Source organism: Crocodylus siamensis, chromosome 2, assembly GCF_052110815.1.
Source record: "Crocodylus siamensis isolate JL-2025a chromosome 2, ASM5211081v1, whole genome shotgun sequence".
Lineage (NCBI taxonomy): Eukaryota > Metazoa > Chordata > Crocodylia > Crocodylidae > Crocodylus > Crocodylus siamensis.
This window is the reverse complement of record NC_143396.1, coordinates 185,233,806-185,259,474: the sequence shown is the minus strand read 5'-3', so window position 1 is coordinate 185,259,474 and position 25,669 is coordinate 185,233,806. Positions and strand designations below refer to the sequence as shown.

The 25,669-nt window shown below is 43.1% G+C and overlaps 1 long non-coding RNA gene across 4 annotated transcripts in view; it reads left to right on the top strand.

The window, feature by feature from the left end:
• Positions 1-24,854, top strand: part of LOC149871467 (uncharacterized) — a 32,990-nt gene extending 8,136 nt beyond the window's left edge. For 3 of the 4 annotated variants that reach the window (XR_016440243.1, XR_016440245.1, XR_016440242.1), the window contains 4 exons: positions 4,832-4,973; positions 5,812-5,936; positions 16,721-16,779; positions 23,791-24,854. This is a non-coding gene — a long non-coding RNA (uncharacterized LOC149871467). The remainder of the gene's footprint in view (positions 1-4,831; positions 4,974-5,811; positions 5,937-16,720; positions 16,780-23,790) is intronic. The other variant, XR_016440244.1, reaches the window with a different exon arrangement.
• The last annotated feature ends 815 nt before the right edge of the window (positions 24,855-25,669 follow it).

Below are 25,669 nucleotides of genomic sequence, written 5' to 3'. Positions count from 1 at the left end.
TGCACAGCCCCACCAGGGGAGACACCTTGTTGGACCTAGTGCTGGCCATGGGTGATGACCTGGTGAGGGGGCTGTGGGTGCTCGACCACCTGGGCAACAGCGATCATCACCTGCTGGAATTCACCATCCAGCACAAGGTGGCAAAGGCATGCAGTAAGGCAGCGGCCCTAGATTTTAGGAGGGCAAACTTCAATGAGCTAAGGAGGATAGTTGGAGAAGCGCTGAGGTCCCGGGGGGGAGGGGAGCCAGGTGTCCAAGGAGAGTGGTCGCTCCTTAAGGAGACGATCCTCCAAGCCCAAAGGAAGGTAATCCCAACGAGGATCAAAGAGAGCAGGAGAGCATACAAGCCTCCATGGCTTACCAAAAGCATCCGGGAATGTCTCCTTGCTAAAAAGGAGGCTTACACCCAATGGAAAGAAGGAGTCATCACCAGGGAGGACTATTCTGTAGTTGCTTGGGGATGTAGGGGGGTAGTTAGGAAGGCCAAGGCAGAGATGGAACTGGGACTAGCTTCCCAGATTAAGGACAATAAGAAGTCCTTTTTTAAATACATAGGGGGTAAAAAGAAGGTCCTGGGTAATGTGGGGCCCTTGCAGGACGCCATGGGAAACTTGGTTCTCACACCAGATGGCAAAGCTAACATTTTTAATGATTTCTTTGCCTCTGTCTTCCTAAGTTGGGACCAGAACAGCCACCTCCCTGCTGGGCCCCCCTCGGGCCCCGGGGGAGGCACACCTGGGCCACGGGTTAGTGAGGATTTAGTTAGGGAGCTTCTGGAGGGGTTGGACGTATTCAAGTCAGCCGGTCCAGATGATCTCCACCCTAGAGTTCTAAAGGAACTGGCCGAGGTCATTGCAAGTCCCCTGGCACGGCTTTACGAGCACTCGCGGTGCTCTGGTGAGGTACCAGAGGACTGGAAGAGGGCCAGTGTGGTTCCCATCTTCAAAAAAGGCAGAAAGGAGGACCCGGGAAACTATAGGCCAGTTAGTCTTACCTCGATCCTAGGCAAGCTGTTTGAGAAAATTATGCTGGCACACATCCAGGAGGGGCCAGCTGGGGACTGCATGCTTAGGGGCAACCAACACGGGTTCACCAGTGGCAGGTCCTGTCAGACCAACCTGGTGGCCTTTTACGATCAGATCACCACATCATTAGATGCAGGGGTAGCAGTGGATATAGTCTTCCTGGACTTCCGGAAGGCTTTTGACACTGTCTCTCACCCCGTTCTCATTAAGAAACTGGGGGGCTGTGGTGTAGACACCCACACAGTGAAATGGGTCGCCAACTGGCTGGAGGGCCGCACCCAGAGGGTGGTAGTGGATGGGTCCTTCTCAACCTGGAAGGACGCGGGCAGTGGGGCTCCGCAGGGCTCAGTCCTCTGGCCCGCACTGTTGAACATCTTCATCAGTGATTTGGATGAGGGGGTAAAAAGCCCCCTGTTCAAATTTGCTGATGACACAAAGATGTGGGGGGACGTGGGCACACTGGAAGGATGCAACAGGCTACAATCAGACCTAGACAAGTTACAAGGGTGGGCGGATGAGAATAGGATGGGTTTCAACACAGACAAGTGCAAGGTGATGCACCTCGGGAGGAACAACCGGCACCATACCTACAGGTTGGGGAACTCCCCTCTTGTCAGCACAGAGGCGGAAAAGGATCTTGGGGTCATCATTGACTCCAAAATGAATATGGGTAGGCAGTGTGGGGAGGCAGTTAGGAAGGGCAACCGCACCTAACATGCATCCACAGATGCATCTCGAGCAGGTCCAAGGAGGTGATCCTCCCCCTATATATGACACTGGTCAGGGCGCAGTTGGAGTACTGCGTCCAGTTCTGGGCGCCACACTTCAAGAGAGATGTCAAAGCATGGAGAGGGTCCAGAGGAGAGCCACTCGTATGATCAGGGAACAACAGGGCAGGCCCTTTGAGGAGAGGCTACGGGACCTGAACCTGTTCAGCCTCCAAAAGAGAAGGCTGAGAGGGGATCCTGTGGCCTGTTATAAACTAGTCAGGGGGGATCAGCAGGCATTGGGGGAGTCGCTGTTCCCCCGAGCACCGCCAAGAGTGACCAGGAATAACGGTCACAAGCTGGCAGAGGGTAGGTTTAGGTTAGATATCAGGAGGCGCTACTTCATGGTCAGGGCGGCTAGGGTCTGGAACCAACTTCCAAGCGAAGTGGTGCAGGCTCCTATCCTGGGGGTCTTTAAGAGGAGGTTAGATGAACACCTTGCTGGGGTCGTTTGACCCCAGTACTCTTTCCTGCCGTGGCAGGGGGTCGGACTAGATGATCTGCTCAGGTCCCTTCTGACCCTAGGAACAATGAAACTATGAAGGGAAGCAATTAGTGAAGACATGTGGACTGAAGATCTCAGAGACTTGAATATGGAAGGCGCATTCTATTTTCTTTTATTGGAAGGCACAAAGAATTTGCACCCCAAGAGAAGAAAAAAATTGTACAGTATGGGCTCAGACCTGCTAGGATGAATAACTTAATCAAAAAGGATATAAGCTCTAAACACAGGGAGCCTAGAAGGGATAGCAAAAGATGCACAAAGAAAGTTGCAGTTAGAGGGCAGAAAAGGTAGGAATAAAATGAGAATCACCAAAAGTCAAACTAAGTTTGCAAAGGAAATTAAAACTAATAATAAATAATTCTTCAGCCTTGTAAATAAAAATGAATGACTGAAGAATTCCTAAGTGTTGTACTTATGTCTAAGGAGGGAAAGGGAAAAAGTGATCTAAGCCACAATGTTAAATACTTGGTACAATTCTAGTTATCTTTGTTCAAGAAAGATGTATCCAACCTGGAAACTGTACAGAGTAGGGTTACTAGAATAACCATGGGAACACAAAACAAGAGAAGAATCTCCCAAGAGAAGAATAAAAGAGTGTGACCTGTTTAGCATAGCAAAACAAAGGCTTGGAGGGGATATATATTATTGCTATCTATATCAGGGTTAAGTACCATGCACAGGGAAAACTATTTTAGCTGAAGGATAATGTTGATGATAAAACAAATTAATACAAACTGACCAGAGATACATTAAAACTGGAAGTTAAAAGAAGGTTTCTAACCATCAGAGCAGTGGGGTTCTGTAGCAGCCTTCATATAGGAATAGTGGGGAGAAAAAAAACCCTAACTAGTTTTAGGTTGAATGCTGAGCAGTTTAATGCTGTGATTATAAGAGGTGGGTGTCTGAAATAGCAGAGGACTGGGCTCTGATCCAAAATGTCCCCTCTAGTTTTATGCCCTATATTTCTTATGTGAAAGATTTTCAAGAAGCAGAGATGCATCATACCCATGGTTAAATTACAACATTTAACCACTTTAAAAATAATTTAATATGTAGAATAACATGTTACAGTTCAAAACAATTGAAACTAGTTGGCATACCAATGATTTATGGGTAAACTGTTGTAATATAGATGAAATGTTGGACTATGCAGATAACATCAAGAGTGCTTCCCTGCATTTTTTTCCAGGAAGAACATTAAAAAAAGAACATTTAAAAAAAGAGTGAATATATTTACTAACGTCTTAAAGCTTTCATTTTTTTAGCAACATGACTATAATTTTATCCAATAATTTTATCATCATTGAATCCAATGGACAACAGCAGAAGTTTGTACTAGGGGCTTAGACGGACACCACAGCAATTACACCTGGCTAAAAAAAGTAGTACAATCAAACCCCTATAATGGGGTAGCTTTTTCCAATCCATTGCAAAATTACCCCTGAAGGAATCAACAGTAAAATTCTGATTTTTCAATTTATACTGGTTTAGGCATTGTCTGTCCACTTTTACCTGGGGGCAGCCATTTGCTGAAGGGTAATAGGCTATAACTTGTTCCCTTGTTGCTAGTTGTGAGGTGCAGTACTAACCATTTATTATGTAAGCTACCCTGGAGATAGCTATATGACTGTCCCTGCCTGATTCTGGGGTAGGGTATACATTCCTCTGTCCTTACTCTAAGCTTTTCCTTGCATAAGGTATTCTTCCCTTCACTTACAAATAGTTACAGGTTCTTATGTCTTTTACATTTACCAGGTATCATTAATGGATGTTACATCAGTGTATTAGGAAAAGACAGACAACTGTGGACCAGATTTTAAATTTTTTACACACGATAGTGATCAATTATAGCAAGCCACTCAACAGGGTCCAATTCTCACAGGTTACATCAACTAAACTTCGGAGTGTTCTCTTATTCATGAAGTAGCTATTGCTTAATTTTTCTCCAAAACTTACAGAGCATCATTTTTTCCTACTCTGTCTTCTATATTTCTTTAATGCTGTCAGTCACCATTCTCCCAATTTAATACGGTTACATCTCCAGTGTTCAGGAAATCGTGTATGTGAGCACTGTACTTTGCACTGGTATTGTAACAAGACTAATGCTGGACGTAGGTTATCAGATGTGTTGATTGCTGCCTAAAAGAAATAAAAATTATTTATTTATTATTATTTTTAATAATAAAAATTATTTTAGGTTATCAGATGTGTTGATTGCTGCCTAAAATAATTTTTGCTTGCTAAGAAGTGTTGTGGATGCTGTTCAGCTGTCTAAATAGGAATTCCAAACAGGTAACACAACATTTTTATATGAGAAAAATAATTTCTATACCTAACTTGGGAGTCAGGTAGGAAGTAAGATGTAAACAACTAATGGGGTTAACAGCACAAGAGCAACATTTCAGTCTTTACAGCCTGATAGCTGGGTTTGTTTCAAACACATAAGAAAATATGATCATTTAAATGAAAGACCTCATAGTTACTTTTTGCCTTTGTCATTCTCTGTCATCCTTCATTTGTCACTCTTAACTCAGATACAGGTCCACTTCCAGGTTTGCCACTGAGCATGGGGCACTCCTGTGGGATTCTCTATGCACCCCCCACCCCTGCACTCCTGTGGGATTCTCTATGCACCCCAGCATCACAGCAATTATGAGCTACATCTGCTACCTCAAGGTAGGTAGAAAAAACTTTTAAAGCTGTGTTTATGTCCGAATTGCTGATTCTCTGAATCAGTATCGAATCTGCAGTTTCGGATTCAGCCAAATTGAATCGGGGACAGTGATCTGAATCAACAAATCTAATCACTGTCTTTGAGTTGGGCCAAATCCAAATCTGAACAGAATAGGGCACACCCCTACTATACAGTGCATTGCTATTGTAATAAGCCCCAGTATCTATACCTGTCTCTGAACAGAGGTTAATGAGGATGCATATTCTTTCTGAATAAATCCTAATTTTATCTACTTATGACTCTTGGTCCTCATTACAAATAAAAATACTTAGAAGTGAGTCAGTCTGTCTTAGAGTCCAAAGGAAAGAGTCTCTGATGATGCTCTTAAAATATTACGGAATATCTAGTAAAACGTTTAAGTGCCTGCTTACCTTTAAATCAGTGTTTCACAATTACAGTTAAATCAATTAATGAGACTTCTCCTGTATCAGTTAGTGGCATTTTATGTAAGCATAGAAAAAATGAGGTCATATGCATATCAACCGAAACTTAGTAACAATAATAATATTGTTTAAATCTTTATTTTACTTACTACGACTCAAACAAGACAGTTAATGCTGCTTCTCTCACCCTTAGGAAATTCCAGTAGTGTCATTCTCATTTATTCACCAATTGAATCAGGCATGTTAAATTAATGTAAGTGCTCTGCTGAATAGTGATAGACTGATGAACTGTGTCCTTAATTACTATAAGTAGAACTCTGAAACCCTGATTCAGAAACTGTTTCTATGCTAAATCAACCCTTGTGCATAACCTGTGCTTTAATATGATTTTTCCTAGATATATAGAGGAAAAAAACCAGATGGGGCTCAAACTATCCAGAGATGAAAGTGCCACACAAGAATGGGTTAACTGCTTCATCTGACTTTTGAGCCAAGTCATTTGGATCTGGTTGCATTAAAAGAGTAAGGGAAATACATTTCTGATGATCTACCTTTGCTGTGATATCTCTCCCATTAACTTTATGTTCCAGGAAGTGGGAAGGATGGGAATGGTGGTCCTGTCTGAAATGAGTTACTGGTATGTGTCTTTAGGTGTTATTTGGAAGGGAACTGGCTAGAAAGACCATTCAGTTTGTGTCCCATTTCCTTCAGTCTTCATGAAAAGGTGAGTGGAGAGAGAAAGTACTTTCTTTTCACTAACTTCATGATCCAGTCCAGCATCTTTAAGCCTCACTTCAATATCCAGTGTGCAGTCAGCACTGCCAATTCCCTGGTAAATGTTTTGATTGATATTAAAACTTCTCATGGAGTGAGTTCAAATGCTTTGCTTATCAACTTAATACAAACAATGGAAGCTTGGGGCAGTCCCCAAGGAGGACTATAAAACAATGGCCTGCACTTGTAGGGAGAAGATCAGAAAGGCAAAGGCAGCAACTGAATTTAAACTAGCAATAGAAATCAAGGACAGTAAGAAGTCCTTCTTTAGGTATGTAGGGAACAGGAGAAAAACAAATGGAAGCGTGGGGCCATTGCTTAACAACTCAGGACAGCTGGTTACCAACACTCAGGAGAAAATTGAACTCTTGAATGACTACTTTGCTTCAGTATTTCATCAGACTAAGGGGAAAATCATGCTAGATAAGGTTCAGAATGGGCATAGTGGGAATGACCGCCTTCCTACTGTTGATGTTGAGCTGGTGCATGATCAGTTAGAAAAGTTAGAAATTTATAAGTCAGCAGGACCAAATGAGCTTCATCTGAGAGTGCTGAAAGAGCTGGTCAAAGTCATTGCAGGACCTCTGGTGAAACTCTTCCAAAACTCGTGGTGCTTGGAGGAGGTCCCTGAAGACTGGAAGAAGGCCAATGTTGTGCCCATCTTTAAGAATGGGAGAAGAGAGGACCTGGGCAAGTACAGGCCAATTAGCCTAACTTCTACCCTAGCGAAAATCCTGGAAAAATTCATCAAGGAATCTATGTGTGATATACTTACAGAAGGTAGGTTCCTGAACATCAGCCAGCATTACTTCATTGTGGGCAGGTCTTGTCTTACCAATCTCATCTCCTTCTATGACCACGTAACTCACCACCTGGATAAGAGAGAGTAGGTCAACATTCTATACCTAGACTTCCAAAAGGCCTTTGATCTGGTATCCCATGATGTTCTCACGGGAAAATTGGAGGATTGAGGGCTTAACTATTCGACTGTTAGGTGGGTAGGAAGCTGGTTGTGGGGTAGGACCCAGAGATTTCTAATGAATGGATCTGTGTCGCCCTGGCAAGAAGTGACCAGTGGTGTTCCTCAGGAATCCGTACTTCGTCCAGTGCTTTCAACATCTTTATCAGTGATTTGGATGTTGGGGTGAAGAGCTCACTGGCCAAGTTTGTGGATGACACCAAGTTATGGGGGATTGTGGTCACACTTGAAGATAGGCTACAGATACAGGAGGACCTAGACAGGCTGGCAAGTTGGGCGGATTGGAACCATATGAAGTTCAACATTGGGAAGTGTGAAGTGCTCCATCTAGGGATGAACAATCCCCAACATACTTTTGAGCTTGGTGACACCAATTTGACTAGCATGATGACTGAAAGGGACCTAGGGTTAATAATAGATCATAGTATGAACATGAGTCATCAGTACGATGCTGTAGCCAGCATCACAAACAATACTCTGGCATACATCAACTGATGCATCTCAAGCAAAACCAAGGAGGTGATTCTTTCACTTTACTCAGCACTGGTGAGACCGCAGCTGGAGTACTGCATCCAGTTCTGGGCACCACACTTCAACAAGGGCATGGAAAAGCTTGAGAGAATCCAGAGAAGAGCCACCTGTATGATCCAAGACTTGTAAGGCAAGCCATATGAGGAAAGGCTGAAGGACTTGGGCCTCTTCAGCCTAAAAAATGGAAGGCTGAGAGGGGACTTGGTAGCAGCTTTCCATTACATCAGGGGAATACATCAAGGGCTCAGCAAACAACTGTTCACCAGGGTACCCTAGGGGAAAAGCAGGAGTAATGACCATAAACTCCTGGAAGACCATTTCATGCTTAACATCAGGAAGAACTTCTTCACAGTTAGGGAGTCCAGACTGTGGGATAAACTCCCTCCAGAGGTGGTACAATCACCCACCCTGGAAATCTTCAAGAGGAGACTGGATGGTCACCTTGCTGCCCCTTACATTCTATGCATCTATGAATATATAACTTTATCAGCCATGGGAGAAACAAAGGGGGGCATTCCAGCACTTAAGAGAAAATGCTATTTATTCATCACTAGCATTTTAGTCTTTGCAGGCTTTAACAAATCAAACCTTCTTGCTTTGAACATAGCTGTAACTCAGTCTTACAACATGAATGTATATAAGTGTGTACTTTCTCAGTAAGTAGAAGACCCAAATGAAAAAAGGGAATGCAGAAAGCTTAATATAATGTCTGTGAAGAGTCTGAATTATCACATGACACATCTTAACCCCTCCAAAGCGGACAGGGGCATGCATATATGTGTTCATACCACAGCTATGAAAACTGAAAAACCCAGCAAGATTCAGCTGCACGTCATATTCTATTTGTGTTCTCTGTGTCGTTATTTTTGCCTGAGAAAGACTTGTTTTACACTTCAGCTGGTCAAAACACAGTTGCCTCACTGATCTCAGCAGAACTTTGGTAACCTTTCCTTTATAGTGTGGAGGAAGAAGAACCCCAGGCCTCCATGTTGAGAAGAAAACCCCAGACCTCCATGTTATCTTAAGGTGGACTGTAAGATTTCCACAATGTAGGTCAAAGGGTCAAAAGGTCAGGCCAGTTTATGCCCTCCTGGAACTTTTTTGTTCAAACCAGTGATTTTCCACTTGTCATATCTTGCATCATGTGATTTGTTATGGATACTTATAAAAGCTTGCTTCAACTCTCTGCGGAGGAGAGGCTTGGTGTCCTCCCCAGCAGCCGCTGTTAGATAAAGAGTTTTTGACAACTTCGAAACCAAACACAAAGTGAAGCATGTTTCTTCCACAATTCTTGGTGCTGTGACTCAGATGGCAACGCTCAGCTGAGAGTACTGACAGGCTTGCGGACCGTTCCCCTCCAAAACCCCAGGCACCAAATCAAGGTAAGAGAGACCTTTTGAAATCTCTGAAGGGGTTATTGGTGGAGGACTGCCCATGAGGGTTGGGAAACCAGTTTGATCTTACGCCAGTTGAACTTTTGAAACACGAACTTGTCAGACACTCTAAAGGGTGTATGAAACCGGTTTGAAATTCCCTTGTGTGAATTGAGGAATTTGTGTGAACTGAGGAATATGAGCTGCTGACCAGGTCTGGGACTAAGGTTGGGTCTAGTCGGCCCAAGGCTGTCTATAAAGCCAGACTTGAAAGCAAGGGGGCCCAACTGGAACCTCGTGACACTGTGGACAGGTTTTTCCTTTTCCCATCCACGGTAACCAGCACATCGGATCCCTTACCCTCTTTCCTGTGTGAGTGTTCGGTGTAAATTGAGGAATGGGGGGATCTGGATCAAAGGACATCCCAACCCCACCAAAAAACCCCAGCAGGTTATATGTGCACACATTATGGTCAAAACAAGTGTAGGTTTTTAAGGTAAATGGAATTGGTACCAGGGATAAGTCTCCAAAACAATTTCCTTTAGAAGGAACCTTTGATCTTGATAAACTAATTCACCTCTGAAAAACTCTAGAGGTAGCAAGATACCACAAATACAGTGGGATGTCTATTTTGATTGGTATGAAAAAGGTAATAAGAGGCAACAAGAATCCTGGCTAAGGAGTCTTAAAGACTCCCAAGAAAAATTAAAAGCAGAAATCAAGTAATTGAAAAATAGACACAGCCCTGGCCAGGCTGATCTTGCCTCAGCACCTTCTACCCCATTATATCCCCAACTAACTCATGAGACCGAGAATGAGTCTGTAGACTATTTTAGAAAGCACTTCTTGTTTGATCCAACCACCACCTTACCCCGAACACCTTCCACCTGGATTAGAATCTCCACCTTGTAGTCTGAAGGGTGCTTCTGCAGGTTCACATTCCCCTGTAAGTTTAAATAACAGATGCCAGAAAAAGGACCCTGTTATTCAAGCACCATTGCGCCAATTCCCAGGTGCACAAGGCTTGGTAACGGTACATGTCCCTTGGACACCAGGAGATTTAAGAAATCTAGTTAAAGAGTTTCTTAACATCAGGGAAAAACCCCAGAAGTTTAAAGAAGAGCTCCAGACTGCTATTAACTGTTACAACCCTACATGGTCTGATATGAACCAGCTTTTGCGTGCCATACTTCCTTCTGAAGTCTGACAACGCCTACTACATGAAGCAGATGGGCCCTGGTCATGGGACAGATCTCTCAACCGCCCAACACCAATTACTAGAAGCAATATCTATCATATGCCCTAAGAAAACTGATTGGGCTAAAATTAATAATTGTAAACAGAATAAAGGAGAGTCTCCAGCAAACTATTTAGACAAGCTCAAGTCTTTGAAAGACACTCCAGAATAGATGAAGCTACCCAAAACACCCGGGAAGCAATCACAGCCGCATTTGTCCAAGACTTACAGCCTAAATTAGGAGACCAATTGCATATCATCTGTGTGGGCTAGCAAACAAAACCACTAGATGATCTAGTTCCGGTTGCTAACCATTGTTTAGTGTGCCAGGAAAGAAAGAAAGAAAGTAATGAAGCCAAGTTAATGGCTTTGCAACTTCAAACTTATTACCCTAGAGGACAAGGACATGGAAAAAGGAATTTACGAAGCAGAGGAAGGGGATGCGGGTGCTGGGAGACAAATGTTTCCTCCATTGACCATTCTTTCTGTTTTTACTGTGGTCAAACTGGTCATTGGAAAGGAGAATGTCCCAACAGACTGCCTATCTCTACCCCTTTAATGGGAAACTTTGCAAATCAACAACATCAGCAATTTTCCCCGCCTCTTCCCCAAAATTCTGCATCTCAATATTAGGACTGCCTAAGGGATAGTAACTTGATACTTTCACCACTCTTACCTGTTGATCAGTCTGGACCCTATGCCGCCATTCTTGTGGAATCCTCTGCAAATATTGTTCTAGCTTCACCTTTAACTGTTGCCGTACCTCACTCAGTGGCTGCACTTCTTTTAAAAACCAAAACCCAGCACCTTTCAAATGCTTGTTTAACTAAATATGAAATTCTACTACTTTCTGCAGCACACATTACTTTAGTTCGGTGCCCTGTACTTAATCCTGCTTCCTTGTTACGTGTACCTTCTGATGGCTAGCCTCATGACTGCCTTACTGTTACCGCTCATTTGACTTTACCCCGGGTTGATCTTAAAGATATTCCTATTCCAAATGCTGACCTAGTCCTGTTGGTTGATGGGTCATGCCTAAGAAATTCTAAAGGTTCTCTTGTTGCAGGTTACGCTGTATGTTCCCAGCACAAGGTACTCGAAAGTAATTTTTTATCTTCTTATCTATTCGGCCCAAATTGCTGAACTTGATGCCCTCACTCGTGCCTGTACCCTTGCCAAAGGTAAAAATGTTAATATATATACAGATTTGCATTATGCATTTGGTGTGGTCCACGACTACGGGCAATAATGGAAACAATGTGGGTTTCTTACCTCAAATGGCACACCAATTCGTAATGGTTCTTATATAGCCACCTTATTAGATGCCCTTCAATTACCTGTTGCTGTTGCTATTATTAAATGTGTTGCTCACCAGTCTTCCCAGAATAAAGTTACGCATGGAAATACTCTGACCGACTCTGCTGCCAGAACTGTGGCCCTTTCACCCCCTCAGGCTGAGCAATTGCATAGGGCAACTTCCATCTTCCCCCCCCTTTCCACCTTCTCAGATTAATATCCACTTACCTGATGATCTTGTATTACAGTATTGTCAAGTACTAATGAAATGTGTTCACAGTTTCATAGTTTCATGGTTGGTAGGGTTGGAAGGGACCTGAGCAGATCATCGAGTCTGACCTCTTGCCATGGGCAGGAAAAAATGCTGGGGTCAAACGACCCTGGCTAGGTGATTATCTAGCCTCCTTTTGAAGACCCCCAGAGTAGGAGAGAGCACCACTTCCCTTGGCAGTTGGTTCCAGATCCTAGCTGTCCTGACTGTGAAGTACTGCCTCCTGATATCTAGCCTGAATCTACTCTCAGTCAGTACTTGGTACTATGAAACCATCCATTCTGTTCAGCACAATAGGCTTCCATATTAAGACCAAGATCTACTTACTGCTGCTTATTGTCATGTTGAGAAAACCCAAAATTCAAATCCTAAAAGTCGTGTGTGGAAGTGATAATATGCAACGTACAGAAACTACCTGGGTGCTGAAACCATGAATAGCCTTTTCACTGGCCACAAAGTAAATCAGAAGGCACCTCACTCCATTAAGTATATGAATTCAAGGTAGTGGTTATCTTTATAATGAAGATAATAATATAATAATGCATATAAGACAGTAAGCTATATGGGGTTATTTTCTGACCTCTACTTTACTATAATGTGTGAGAAGGAATGTATCCAGTCTCCAGCAGTTTTTTGCACTTTTTTCCCCTTACGTAAATTGTGTTCTTTTTGGCTGTGGAAGGTTACATCCCAGTTAATGACACAGAGGGTGAGTACAAGTGTTCAGATGAACTGGTGGAAGTTAAAACAGTTTACATAAAGCAGTTGAAAACCCTACTGGTTCTGTGTTGTACAACCATTCATCCAGCTGGCTTCTTGCTCTACAGGCAGACTGCAGGGTGGAGGACATCCAGCCAAAGAGTCCTTAAGGCCTTTCGTTCACAGGTCCAAGAAGCTTTACCCAGAGAGCCTGAAGAAGCCTGCCTTTCCTTGCGGCCAGGAAATTGGGTTCATGTAAAAATCCACCAAATAAATTCAGCTTTAGAACCCCGCTGGATAGGTCTGTTCCAGGTTCTTCTCACCACTTACACTGCAGTAAAGTGTTGGGGACTATCTACTTGGATCGACGCATCGCACTGCAAAAAGACTGTTCCCCCTGACGAAACCAAGGATTAAAGATTAAGACTCCAAGAAAAGACCCCATTAATAACCAAACATAGAATCCCTTCTATTGGCTGTTTGTACTGAACTTTTAAACCTGGCACATGGGAATGTGTTTATGTTTTTAGTTAACCAAATTAGGATAGACTTAAACGTCTATCATTGTTGGATATGTAATCACATCCCTATCCATTCCACCGGAGGGATACCCATGATACCAGTACCCTTGAATGCGACCCAAGTGTCAGCTCCTTATTATTCAGATTTCCAAAGAAATGAAACCTGGCAAGATATAAGCCGTAGCCGAGCTGACTATATATGACTAGTGCATGCCACCCCTGGAAAGTTTTGTTGGACTTGTAATGGATCTAGTATTGCAGTAGGAATCAGTAAGTGTGAAGTAGAATTTAAGGTAAATAGTGCTTGGCTCTCTAACGGTTCTTGGATACCCAATTACTCTCCCAATACAGTTGGATTTTCAGGTTACTAGTCACAATGGATGTCGCGTCCACACTGTAATATATACAAAAGGCTCATGCTTTACCATATAGTTCATTGGGCTAGGCCTCGTCAGAGTCAAAAACATTTTAAGCCATGGCAACCCCACAGCTCAGCACTGCTCAGTATGTGCATACTCCAGATACCTCCCACAAAGGATCCATGTGCTAATTAGCTCCCTACTCATGACTGGAACCTGGTGTTCCGATCAGGAGTCCTGGGATCCTCCAAAATGTTATATGCAGATGAGATGCAGGGCAACCTGGGCTGGCTCCACCTCATGGAGGGTGGGGTCACATTAATCATAGGCTGAACAGCAGTGGGCAAAAGAGAGATTCTTGGTGAACTGCTTGGGGCCTGATTTGGTGATGTTTGCTAGACATTTAAGGCTGGTGAAGAAACAGGAATAATTGGAAATGGGAAAGAAAGGTGCAGTTTGCCTGTGGGAGTGAAGAAGTCAAAATGTACTCAATATGGCTTGCCATGATATAAAAAGAGTCAGAGCTAAGGGGGACTGCATGCAATAGGTACTGCTATATGTCTTATTTAGATGAGGTGCCCTAAGTTATTCTTCTTGTAAGACATGGGGGTATTTGAATCCCAAGCCTCTGGGCTTGGGCCTGGATGTAGGATGTCCACCAATGGGTTTGGCAGTATCTGAAGCCTCAAACTGAAAAGTCTGGGGTGAAGGATACTTCCCAGTTGCAGCATCACATATGGTATTTGAACAATTGAGTGTTACTCAGTTTTATAGATTTCATGGACGTTAAGGCTGGAAGGGACCTCGGAGGATCCCTGCCCCAGGGGCAGGAATTCAGCTAGAGCTAAACGATCCCAACAAGATAAACATCCAAATGTTTTTTAAGAGAGTCCAGAGTAGGTGCTTGTACCACCTCTGGAGGGAGTTTATTCCAGGCCTTGGGGGCTTGGATGGTAAAGAAGTTTTTCCATATGTCCAGTCTGAAACAGTCGTGGAGGAGTTTGTGACCATTGGACCTTGTCATCCCTTGGGGTGCTCTGGTGAACAGGTGTTCCCCCAGATCCTGATGTACACCCCTTATATAGTTATAGGCATCCACCAGGTCCCCCTGAGCCTGTGCTTTTCCAGGCTGAAGGGTCCCATGGCTCTCAGCCTCTCATCATAGGGCCTGTTCTCCTGCCTTCTGATCATACGCATAGCTTTCCTCTGGACTCTCAAGTTTTTCCACGTCCTTTTTAAATTGTGGAGCCCAGAATTAGAGGCAGTACTCCAGCTGTGGCCTCACCAAGGCCAAGTACAGTGGGAGGATGACATCCTGGGATTTGCTTGAGACACATCTATGGATCCAAGCCAGAGTTTTGCTCGCTTTACCAGGTGCAACATCACATTGGTGGCTCATATTCATTTTGTGGTCAATCATGACCTCCAAGTCCCTTTTAGTAGCAAAGGGACCAAGTCCCTTTTGCCAAGCCTATAAGCGTGCTGCGGGGGCGGGGAGGTTCCCCAAGGTGGAGTACCTTGCATTTTTCAGTGAGAGGATTCAGAACTGATTTAGCTAATTTGACCAGGAATATGAAAAAAATTCCAAAAAAACTCCAAACCCCACCAATGCTTGTAGGTTCCTAGCCACATGTTTGGGGAGAGGTTGTGCATGGAAGATATGATGATCAACAGCTTTTCCCAGGATGAGGGCTGTCTATTGCACTCCAGGCAGGTGGACCCCTGCAAGTTTCCCAAATGCAGAAAACTTGACTGCACAATTTTGTGGATGGGGACTGCATTTGTGCTTTCCCCCTGGCTTGCTCCTTTGGCTTTTTGGCTAGGACAAAGTGTGACTAGGGGGCATCCAAACTCCAATACCTTTGGGCTTGAGGCCTGCACATAGGATGCCTGCCATGGATTTGGGGGGTATCCAAAGTCCCAAACTGGTGGGCCTGTGAGGAGACTTGCCCAGTGGTAGAGTCATAGAGATTTAATGATTGAGCTTGGCTCAGTCGATTTGCAGTTTAGAACTAATTCAGCCTCAAGCCAAAAAAAAAAACACCCCAGCATGTTTGCCTAATATGGGCCATGTGATTTATAGTCATGCTCAGTGTTGACTGCATTTAATCAACTTCATAGTTGATTTCCATTACTGAGCACATGCTGCTTTTAACACTAGTTTAATGATAGACACTATGTTTAATGGGGCAGGGGAGTTTCTGGTATGTGAATGTAAAATGCAATTGGGGAAAAGAAAACCTACTGTGCATTTGAGTTAATACAGTATTTATAAATCAGTGCTCCACAGATCAGTCAGGATTTCTCTCTCCAGTACACACATTCAGCCCCAAAACACAAGCTAGCAGTAGTTTTAGCAGGAGGCTTTTCTTCCATTTATCCATTTCCCTACCATAGGATAGAATCAGGAATTCAAACTGAGACACCTTATTGTGAACACTCCTGTGAAATACTGAGCACTGCAACACTCAGTGAGTTCAACTGGCTTTGCAGGTTTTCCATGCTTTTGAAAAACTGCAAAACCATGTTTTTATGTCCTCTGTTTTCAAGCTGGGCAACGAAACACAAAGGCACCCAACATAATGGGCACTTGGTGAAGGGTCAGGCTTAAAATACCTAGCATAAAATGATCTCAGCTAAGCTCTCATGCACTCTTGGCTACTCTTATATCCTCTTGTAAATGGATGTACTTCTGAAATCACTGGACTGTTAGACTGTTCCTTGTTATTTTACAATGCTTAAAGGGTTAACATTTTACTTATTGCTGTATGTATACTTTAAGTGCTGTATTTTTCTCAGGGGAGTATATTAAAATGCCACATCAATTGCATGCCAAAAAACAACTTGTGCACTGGCTCCAGTGTGGTGGTATTCTAGAAATGTTGTTGCAGTTACTGATAGTGTGTACTGTGTTTTGGTCTGCCTCATATGCGAGAGTTTCTCCATGTTTATACTATAGGAGGGAATCATACAAAGATAAATGTTGTTAGGCTTGCTCTTTAAGAGCATATGGGGACAGAAGCTATTAGTGTTTTTCACCACTTGGGAATTGGTCCAAGTTATGTTTTGAACTGCCTAGTGGATTATCTCAGTATTACAATGATACATAGTTAAAAACAGCACTTTAGATTTGTAACTTCATTGTATGTTGCAGCTGTGCCATTATTTGCTAAAATGTTATAAACATTTGTGAAACAGAAAGCATTTGTGTTGCTTTCTGTCTCTGGTGAGATTTCGAGCCACCTTTTTTTTTTTTGCATTTGCAGTTGCCAGTATTTGGAGCAGAAGAACACTTCATGTTTCACGTATCTCTAAAACATCACAGGTGGGTATTTTAAAAACAGAATTACAGGTTTCGTCAAAAAAGTTCTACTCATGTCATTGCAAATGTTAATCCAAAGTGCACTACAGAGAATTATTCTTTGCGACAGTGCATATTTGTCTGAATGTGGTACATTATTGTAAAACTATGGGATTTGGAAGTTCTAGCTACAAAATTTAATAATTTCTATTTGTGGGTATGAAAAGTGGGGTGCTACCTGCCAACAATAAAATGCAGGAAGTTCTCCATTATCTGAACTAGGCCCAAAGGGTGCCTATACATATTCTGCAGCATCACATGTATTCAGCGTCCCACATTTCAAAATAGTGGCAAGGGTGTTGTAACCAAACCTTGTTGAATGAACTTTAGTTAAAGTGCTCCTGTGACCATTTTGAAATGTGGGATGCTGAATACATGTGATATTGCAGCACTGTAATTACAGCAGCTGTTCAGGAGCTGGTTTAATTAAAACACTGCCCTCCCACCCCAGAGCACATGTGTAGACACCCATTGCTCCTATGGATGGATTCCAGTCATTGCAGCTCAACAGCTAAGGGCCTTACCACACATGACACTTAGGGTGTATTTTGTTTTGATCACAGTAACACTTACTATGAGTTAGAAAGTTTTCTGAGCAGTTGCACAGTAATGCTTATTATGACTGAAATAAAACACATCCTCAGTACCAGAACCGTTGAAGACTCTGGTATGCTATAGTGTGCTGCAGGGGGCAGGGACCAGCAAACAGGTGTTAGTTGTTCCCAGTCCTCTGTCGCACGAGGAGTCTTCAGCTAGCTCTGGTGCAGTGGTGGGGCTGGGACTGAAAAACAATTGATCGTTATAGTCCCAGCCTTGGCACGGCATCAGAGTCTCCTGATTGAATTACCTCTGTGGAGCAGTCGGGTGTCAGCTCAGTGCATGTTAGGTAATATGATCTGGATAGTATAGTAGTATAGTACAGTAGAGAGTATAGTACAGTATACGCCTCATGGGAAAAGTCCTAATTTTGCTAGCTATGATGTCACTTAGCATATGTTTTACTGCTTCAACACTCAGTGCTAGCCTTTTAAGTACAGTGAGCACATGCAAAGTGTAATGCGTGACAAAATCCTAAATGTCCTTTGCGTTTAGGTGCACAGAGTGGAGTAGATTCCTCTCCCTGTGTCAGTGGAAATGGCAGTTCCCACTTACAGCAGCTTCATAACTCCATTATGTGGTTGAAATGCTACAAAGGAGTAAATTGAGGGAAATATTTAGCTCCTTAAATTTTGATCACTTTATACCTCTTTTACCAGTAACAGCTTTCACTGAGAGAATAGGAAGTGGGGAAAGAATGAACAGCTAATTTACATATCACAATGCTGTGATAATTACTTATCAAATTAGCCAGATCAGTTCTGAATCCTCTCAACTGAGCAACACTCAATCGTTCAAACACCATAAGTTATGCAACGTGCCTCTTGACTTATCCATTTCCCTGAGGGTGGGCTATCAAAGTCAGAGGATTTTGGAGACAGTTATTCTCACATGTCTCAGTGGCTGCATCTACATGAGACACTAGTGCACAGTAGCTACTGCGTATTTATTTAGTACTTGTATAAACAAGTACAAAATAAATTAACAATAACCAGACTTACTGTGCAGTAGTGATGCCGAACACATTTTTTGTGACGCTACTGTGTGGTAGCCTAATAACTACTGCACAATAGCGTCGCATCACTGTTTTTGCCACTGCTACTGTGCAGCAGCATCGGGCTACAGTGCAGTCAGTGTCTTGTGAAGATGTGGTCAGTGTGAGACAGCTAGTATCACAAAAGTTGTCTTTCTGAAAACCTGTTTTCAATGGAATTTAAAGTTAAAGTGCAATTGGAGTTGCAGTTAGCAAGGGATGTAAAGGGTAACAAGAAGGTTTCTACAAGTTGTCGGTAGCAAGAGGGAAAGGAAGTGTGGGTCAGGGAAAAATCAGGAAAAGCATGGGTCCCTTACTGAACGGTGGAGGCAACCTAGTGACAGAGAATGCAGAAAAGGCTGAAGCGCTCAATGCCTTTTGTGCCTTCATCTTCACAGGCAAGGGCAGCTCCCAGACTATTGTACTGGGCAGCAGTGTTCCCTCCAAACTGTGCACGTGCACAGCCACACACAAGTAAAAATCTTGCCATGCACAAACTTTAAGGCCGCTCACCCTCCCAAAGGCAGGGGCGGGGGCTGGTGCAGGCTCTGCTGGCTCCGGGGAACTGCTTTGTGGGCTCTGCCGGCTCCAGGGAACTGCTCCATGGCCCTGATGCCATGTGCCTCCTCACTCCCTGAGGCAATGCAGTGGAGTGGAGCAGTACTCCAGAACCCATGGAGCAGTTCCCTGGAGCCAGCGGAGCCTGCGCCAGCCCCAGCCCCAGCCCCCACCTCACCTCGGAGAGGAACCGCTGCCTGTCCTGCATGAGGAGTGAGGAGCTTGCCTCTGTCTGGTGGCTGAACCCTGCCCGCTCCTACCTGGACACTTACTTTGGGGCACTTACCAGCAGACCACACTGTGCCAAAAGGGGAAGCAGGAACAAAGCGGTGCACTCACGGACCACTACTCCTTAGAGGGAATATTGCTAGGCAGCACAGTTTTGAGAGGAGGTGAGCAGTCAACAGTGGTGAAGGAATAGGTTAGGGACTATTTAGAAAAGATAGATATGTACAAGTCTATGGGGACAGATGGGATGCACCCAAGGGTGCTGAGGGAGCTGGTTGATATGATTGCAGAGCCATTGGCCATCATCTTTGAAATTTGATGGTGATCAGGAGAGGTCCCAGATGATTGGAAAAGGACAAACATAGTGCCCATATTTAAGAAAGGGAAAAAGGAGGATCCAGGGAACTACAGACCAGTCAGCCTCATGGAAAAATCATGGAGCAGATCCTCAAGGAATTCATTTGTAAGCACTTGGAGGAGAAAAATGTGATTAGAAACAATCAGCATAGATTCACCAAGGGCAAATCATCCCTGACTAACCTGATTGCCTTCTGTGATGAAGTTACTGGCTCTGTGGTTGCAGGGAGACCAGTGGATGTGGTGTACCTTGATTTTAGAAAGGTTTTTGATATGGTTTCCCACAACATTCTTGCAGGCAAGCTAAAGAAGTACGGGCTGAATGAATGGACTGTAAAGTGGATAGAAAACTGGCTGGAGCATTGGGCTCAGAGTAGTAATCAATGACGCTAAGCTGGAGGGAGTAGTAGATACGCTGGGGAATAGGGTTAGGATTCAGAGTGACCTAGACAAATTGGAGGATTGGGCCAAAAGGAATCTCATGAGGTTCAACCACGACAAGCGCAAAGTCCTGGTTGAACTTAGGTTGGAACAATCCCATGCATCAGGACAGGCTGGGGGCTGACTGACTGGGCAGCAGCTCTGCAGAAAAGCACCTGGGTGACAGTAGACAATAAGCTGAATATGAGCCACCAGTGTGCCCAAGAAGGCTAATGGCATACTGGGCTGCATTGGTAGGTGTGTCACCAGTAGGTCAAGCAAAGTAATTATTCCCCTCTATTCAGCACTGGTGAAGCAATATCTGGAGTAGCGTGTTCAGTTTTGGGCCTCCCACTACTAAAAGGATGGGGACAAATTGAAGACAGTTCAGCAGAGGGCAACAAAAATGGTGAGAGGGCTGGGGAACATGACTTATGAGGAAAGATTTGGGGAACTTGGCTTATTTAGTCTAGAGAAGTGGAGATTGAGAGGAGACTTAATAGCAGTCTTTGACTACCTGAAGGGGGTTTGAAAGAGGATGGAACTAAGCTATGCTCAGTGGTGGCAGATGACAGAACAAGGAGGAATGGTCTCAAGTTGCAGCAAGGGAAGGTTCGGTTAGATATTAGGAAGTATTTTCTCACTAGGAGGGTAGTAAAACACTGGAACAGGTTACCCAGAGAGGTAGTGGAAGCTTCATCCTTGGGGGTTTTCAAAACTTGGCTGGACAAAGCTTTGGCTGGGATGATATAGTTGGGGATGGTCCTGCTTTGAGTAGGAGGTTGGCCTAGGTGACCTCCTGAGGTCCCTTCCAACTCTAACTTTCTATGATTCTATGTAACAATGGAAACACTTCTGAATCCTAAGATTTGTAATGACTTAAGTCAAAATATTTAAATAATACATAGGCCCATATTTAATGTGTTTGTGTAATGCCCAGTATAACATAATCCCAATCCTCACTGAGCCTTCTGGGCATTATTATAACATTAAAAACAGCAGTATTAGGAAGTGTTCCTATATAGACTGTAAAATATTTGCAGATCCTTCTGCAAGAGATGCCAAGAAGACTATTTTTAACAGTATTACATTTGTAAGTGTGAAAGTTTGTGTGTTGTTATAAGCCCATTTTCAGAAACCTCTCTTCACGGTCCAGGTTTTTTCAATATTGCCAAGTGGAACAAAATGGAAATTGTGTTTTGTCTGACTTCCTGCTAGAGAAAACAGTTTCCCTTTCCCCTCTGAAGTGGAGTAACATGTACAAAAGTAGTTTGATCATTCTTTTTCCTTCACAGAAACACACTTGGCAAACTAACTGTCTCAGTGATTCCCGCATCTATCACTTTTTCCCTACTGTTCTCCTTTGTTCCTAGGTCATGAATGACGCGTGCCCCTGGCCGCTGGAGGGGCATGGCGGTGGTGGGAGTGTGGTGGGTCATGGCAGCAGTAAGCAGGGGAGTTCCTGCAGACACAACCAGTGCTGTCAGCAGCGTGGGGGGGAGGGGAGTAGTAAGCGCTGACCAGGGATTGGAGACCACCTGCAGATGCTGCTGGCAGCATTGGCGGCAGCCAGTGGGGATTGCACCGACGTCAGGGTGGCGAGTGGTGACTGTCCACAGATGCCACTGACAGTGTCGGCGGTGCCTTTTTGTAAGGGGTGTACCACCATGCTCAGAGGATGCACATGCACCCTCATGCACCGCCTATGCATCTCCCCTGTCCTAGATCTTCTGAAAATTCATTTTCTCCAAGTTGATACATGTGTCACCGACAGACATCTCACTATTTTATCATGTAATTTCAGTGAAGACATTCTCATGAACACAAAGTCTTTGGTAGTGTAAAAGAATTTTCAAGTCAGCTATAATATAAATGATAATCTGATTGGGGGTACACCATCAAAACCAGTGACTAGTTGTAATGGGAATCATGCTCTGTTTTTAATTAAATGGCACATAAAAGCTAGTCCTCTAAGTAAAGGGAAGGGAAGTACTTGGGTAACAGGTTCGTCAGCGCTTTGTAAAAAATATGTTTGAAAAAACTGAAATTTTTTTTTAAAGTATATGATTGGACAGCGTCATGTAAATTATATATGTATATACCATATTTTGTCACATCCACACACAAAGCTGGGGTGCATGTATTGAGCAGGCAAGCTGATTTTCTGATTGGGATCGAAGCATCTTGCTTTGATTCCCGCTTCACAGTGTGGCAGCAGTGGCATTACCATGGCAGCTAAGGGAGTCAGTCAACTTAGTGAATCATTGTTCTTCATTCCAGAGGTGTTAATGATTCTCTGTCCTTCTTAATAGTTTTGAAGTTACTCTAATCAAACTAATCTTTCATAGGGCAATTTTGCTGTCTCCTAGCTGTTCCTGGTCTTTCTCTTCCCACTTTAAACTCTTAGTGAAATTACACACTTAGCTCATACTAAATCTGTGGAATGTTAAGTGGTGTTAAAGTTAGAATGTGCTGTGAACAGTCACACATTAAGGGTTAATACTGTTTCTTACTTGTAGAGCTCTGACTTGCCACTAGAGAGCAGGCAAGCAGGACTGTGGCTAAAGGCCTGGACATTTGAACTCTATCCCTGGTCTGGGTGGAGGCTAGGGGGCTAGGAATAGTGTATCTTGGGATGCTGGAAGAGTATATATTGCTAGTTTGATCTCTGTGGAGCAGGCTGAAGTTGCCCTAACAGGCTAGGTATCATGGCTCAGAGTTAACCCTCACCTATGTAACTTTGAGATGCTCAGAGGGCACTTAGCGCAAGTTAACAAGCTTTAAGGTGCTTGCATTTTAAGTGTTCTAAGTATAATATGTGTAAGATGTAACTTCACTCTTAGAGATGCTTTAGCTCTTCAGAATCATAGACCCACCCAAGGAGACCAGTCTTCAGCAGCAGCTAGGGTTTCAGCTGCAGTTAAGCAGGAGAGGAAGGGTGAGTCTGCTGAAATCTGCTCTATGCCTCAACAACACTGGAACAATCTTTTTTCCCCTTCATTCTGCCTTTCAAAAACAAGGTGCATATTATGTTCTGGGGTGTATTGTATGTGAGATAACATGGTGTATATACAGACAATTCTCAAACTAATTCCACAGCTCTTTGACAAAAGATTCTGGTAAGCACCATGTAGACAAAAACACCCTGGCTATCACACTTGATATTGCACTGGTCCATTTAAAGCACTCCTGGAAATGGTGCCAATTCTAGACTGTGATTAGGTTTCAACTTGGTGAATACTATGGCTTTTGCGTTTGTCCTTCTAATGGCTATAAATTGCCTGTCTTAGAATGCCTTCAGAGGATACCACTATTTGTGCATGCAATGTCTGTTTCCTTGTACTTTCTAATGGCACAGAAGACTCATTTTTTTTGCGCATGCAATGTCTGTTTCCTTGTACTTTCTAATGGCACAGAAGACTCATTTTTTTTGCTTATGAGTCTGATGGCAGACCCAACAATAATTCTCTAGTTCCAGTGGCTCAAATATCAATCCATCTGGAAAATCAGTTTCATCATTAGTAGTGCTCTATAATTATTCTAGTTCACAAAAGTCCTGTGGAAAATGAAGTACTGGGGTTAACATCATTAATTGGATGCTGTTCTTTTAAAAGGGCAGGCCTCTGTGATAAGAAAGTGACACAAGAGTCAGTGGAAATTTTCTGCATGTCTGTGTTTAGCAGTCAGAATGTGGAAGGAGATGTCATGTTGCAAGTTCAGTTAAGGAAAGAGCTTTGCCTGTATAATCATCCCAAGTCTGTTTCTCATCCTTTCTGTCACAGCAGGATGGTGAAGACAACAAGATCACACTGTGTCCAGCTGGAAAACAGCAGAGGGGTGATGACTTTCTCATGTGTGCCAGAGGTACACCCACAGAACAGGCTCATGTTGTTCTGCAGACCAGCTCTCTAGCTTTGGCCAAGCTCTGTACAGAGAAGCATAGGCAATGTTAAACACCTGATCTTTGAGCTAGCCATGGCTACTCTAATTTGCAGCCAGTTGCCTTGGGGCTCCTTTGGCCACATTCTGAATCTGACAGTCAGCAATTAGCAGAGCATAGAGAAATGTTGATCATACATGCCATGTGTGTTAAAGCTACTTGGATGCTATGTGAAGAGGGACACATCCTAGATGAATGGTAATTCTAGATTTATTTACTCCTGGGCAATGCAATTGATTTTAAATTGTGCAGCTGGTCATTGCTCTGGGATTTAGAGAACACATAAACAAGGAACAGCACATCTTTGGGGCTTGGCCTTCTGGAGTATACTTACCAGTCAGCTCTTAATTGTAGGGAAATCACCTGCTTTACAGGAGGTCACTTGTATTGCCCTGGTATAAGCCAAGGTACATTTTTCTTGGTTTGTCTTCATATTTCAGCATTCACCTGCTCTTGTTTAACTACTTTGACAATATTTGTTCATTCACATATCAGCTTAGATATACTATTTAAGAAACAAATCATCACCATCATGATATTTTTATGTCTGGCTTTCATGGTGCATTTTGCAATTGCTTTCAACACAGCAGGAAAAGTTTCTGGGCTTGTGTGTTTATTTGGCTAGATGTATCGAAATATTGATGCTGACTACATTAAAAAATATCTCTTTATGCAACAGTGAATTCAAGACAGACCACCATCAACAGCTCAGATAATTTAAGAGCTCAAATATTCCCCTCTCTCCCTTGAACAGTTCTCTTCCTTAAAATCCCTCTCCTCCACTTCCCAATTTTGTTAACCTTATCCTGTGCAAATGAGTAGAGAAAAAGTTAACTAGCAATTAGATTTTCTGTTCCAATTAGAACATTCTTATGAGTTACTTTTTACTGATCTTTCAGCCCTCAAGTTACCATCAAGATGTTTATGTATTTTTCTTGTGAATAAACTTGTTTCTGCATAGTACTAATGGACTTGGCCTCCCTTCTCACTCGCTGAACTACTCTGGTCTTTATATGTATTTCTTATCATCATTTCTTGCCACTGACCTTCCAAAAAGTTACATTGCACTAGATGCCATATATAATCAGATTCCTTTGCAACACTTCTGAATTCCTTTAAGAGAAGTATAGCGAGTAACCATTCTTCATTTACTGAAGTGTTTGGTATGATATGGTGACCCAGACTTTTCTTTCCTGGATATGTAGAAGAAGTTGTCAGGAGCAGGAACACCACTGTAGACACCAAAAATGCTCTGAATCAATCCAGTTCCTTCTGGTCTTTTAGTTGTATGTGATTATCTGTATGCCTGGCATGATGGTAAGTCACTGCACTAAAATAAAATTGTCTCACCCCACTAGAGAGCAGGACAGTCACAGTCACATTTACATAGCTCCATCATTTTCCACCCCAGCTATGTAAAACATTCCTTTTTAGGGGACAGTGAGCCCATCTGATTTGCATTATCATTGCATGGTTGGCAAACTCCCTTGTTCTATCTGTTCTCAATGTGGCGGTCTGCATAATTTTTTTTACTTCTAAATAATCATAATGGGAATATTCAATTTTTCCTTTCCCATTGGCTATTATGCTTAGAGCTAGTCAGAAAATATTTTTGCTCCCTCAGAAAATTTTAAACTTTTTGTTGAAGAAAAATAAATGCAAAATATTTTTGCTCAGAAAAACCCCCAACCTCACAAAAAATTCTGTTTTCAGTGAAAAGT